Source organism: Babylonia areolata, chromosome 5, assembly GCF_041734735.1.
Source record: "Babylonia areolata isolate BAREFJ2019XMU chromosome 5, ASM4173473v1, whole genome shotgun sequence".
NCBI lineage: Eukaryota > Metazoa > Mollusca > Gastropoda > Neogastropoda > Buccinidae > Babylonia > Babylonia areolata.
Genome location: NC_134880.1, coordinates 54,561,201 through 54,563,700, shown reverse-complemented (window position 1 = coordinate 54,563,700; position 2,500 = coordinate 54,561,201). Strand labels below are relative to the sequence as shown.

Sequence of the window (2,500 nt, the reverse complement as noted above, 5' to 3'; positions counted from 1 at the left end):
AGACGTTAGATACAATTATGAAGATAGAAGAAAGATTGAACGGACTAGTAAATAAATACCCCCCTCCCCCGTCCTCCCCCCCTCCCCCCAAGAAAAAAAAATTGTACTCAGAACTCAAAAGAAAACAAATCTAATTGAAAATAAGACAAAAAGAAATACTTAATTTAAAGACAGAAAGGAGCGGTTACTTAACAAATAGGTAGACAGAGAAAGAAAGAAAGACAGAAAGAAAGAAAGAACGAAAGAAAGAAAGAAAGAAAACACAGAAGAAAGGAGAGTTCACGAGGTAACTGATCATGCTGTTGATTGAAAGGAAAAGGAATAATGAATTTTTCCTCGACCCTTTGAAGTCAACCGGGGGAAAAAAAAAAAGAAAGAAAAGGAAAGGTATGTCCAGGGTGGTTGTTAACTTATTTCTGTTTTCTTTAACCCTTTGATTTCTGAATCTTGGTAAAATGAGATCAGTGTCTCGTGAGTTTGAAGTGCAGTTACTGGTTTTTGTTTTTGTTCTGTTTTGTTTTGTTTTTGTTTGTTTGGGGGTGGGGGGGGGTGAGTGTGTGTGTGTGTGGAGGGGGGTCGGGGTGGGGATGGGGGGGGGGGGGGCTCTGTGTGTATGAAAGGTGTCATTTTTTTTTGCTGAACAAAAGCATTTGCAGTCCTGTAGTAAGGCATCCAAATAAAGAAAAAGCGACCAACAATCCCGTCTGACCCGTAAGTTCAGTCTCATCTCAGTGAGGTGACAGCTCTTCACCGATCAGACATTTTGTGTTAACAGCAATCAAGGGGTTAAACCGGAAAGCGAAAGACTAATTACAAAAACAATATTACGTCTCGGCGTTCTGTTGTCGAAACCTGATGACTCACATCGCTCGCGATGACATCCAGTTTTTTGTTATTGTTGTTGTTTTTTTCCTTGTGTGTGTGTGTGTGTGTGTGTGTGTGTGTGTGTGTGGATGGATGGTTAAGGTGATGGTGTCGATATCCAACTGCTTGTACTATGGCTGTCGGAGTATCAGTCTCTCTGTCTCTGGCTGTCTTGAAAAGGAAGGTAGAAGAATGGTTCAAACGTACATCTGCCAGTACAGTAAACGTGAGGGTCTGGGTTCGAATCCTGGTCTCGCCTTTTTTTTTTTTTTTTTTTTTTTTTTTTTTTTTTACCCATGTTTGACTTAAAAATTAAACTGCGCGTCTAACGATCCGATGAGACAATAAACCGAGGGTCCCGTGTGCAGCATGCACTTGTTCGCGCTGAAATAAACACACACACACACACACACACACACACACACACACACACACACACACACACACACACACTGATTGGCACGCATGTACTAGAGTCCTGACGAAATGCGTTGGGGTAATGCTGCAAGTCCGTCTCCTGCCTAGAAAATGTGGTGCAGTGTATTATGGAGTTATCAGCAGTTAAGCCTCTTTGAGAGACTGATACTCTGAGAGTCTGTCTGTCTGTATATCCCCCTCTCCGTCTATGTATCTATCTCTCAGTCTCTGTCCCTCACTTAAACTACGTGTATGATTATGTGCATGTGTACATGCTTTTTAGTGTGTGTGTGTGCACGTCTGTCTGTCTGTCTCGCTGTGTCTGTCTCTGTCTATATGTCTATGTCTCTCTCTGTCTATCTCTCTGTCTATCTCTCTATCTCTTGTCTGTCTGTCTGTCTGTTTCTCTTTCTCTCTGTCTCTCTGTCTCTCTCTCTGTCTCTCTGTCTCTCTGTCTCTGTCTCTTTCTCTGTCTCTCTCTCTCTCTCTCTCTTGTCTGTCTGTCTGTCTCTCTTTCTCTCTGTCTCTGTCTGTCTCTCTCTCTCTCCCTCTTGTCTGTCCGTCTGTCTGTCTGTCTGTCTGTCTCTCTCTCTTCCTTTCTCTGTCTCTAAGTGTCTCTGTCTCTCCCTCCTTCCCACCATTGCCACCGCCCCTCTCTCTAACTCACCACACATTTTCCATTCCGCAAGAAGAGAAGTAAACATCGATCATTGATAATCGCATTGAATTAAACGAACTCGGCGTTTTTGATATCGATAATCGCATTTATTTGATAGAAAACTAATAAACAAATGATCAAATCGAAAAAAAAAAGGAAACAAACAAATAAAAAAAATATATACTTGGAGATTGCAACAACTCTTAGCTTATTTACATTTATTTATTTATTTATTTATTTATTTATTTATTTATTTATTTATTTATTCATTTATCTATTCATCTATTTATTTATCTAACTAGCGAGCTGTCTATTCATTTACTTATTTACATATCATTATTCATTATTTTTTTCTATCTTATTTATTTATTTATTTATTTATTTATCTATCTATTTATCTAGCTAGCGAGCTATCTATTCTTTTACTTATTTACATATCATTATTACAATACTTAATAATTTATTCGTTTATCTATTTATTTATTTATCTAGCTAGTGAGCTATCTATTCATTTACTTATTCACATATCATTATTACGATACTTAATAATTTATTCGTTTA

The 2,500-nt window shown here is 38.3% G+C and overlaps 2 protein-coding genes across 2 annotated transcripts in view; one reads left to right on the top strand and one right to left on the bottom strand.

Moving 5' to 3' along the window:
• LOC143282540 (uncharacterized) overlaps window positions 1-2,500 on the top strand; it is a 232,482-nt gene that overhangs the window by 27,724 nt on the left and 202,258 nt on the right. The window lies entirely within an intron of this gene.
• Window positions 1-2,500, bottom strand: part of LOC143282539 (uncharacterized) — an 18,871-nt gene that overhangs the window by 9,820 nt on the left and 6,551 nt on the right. The window lies entirely within an intron of this gene.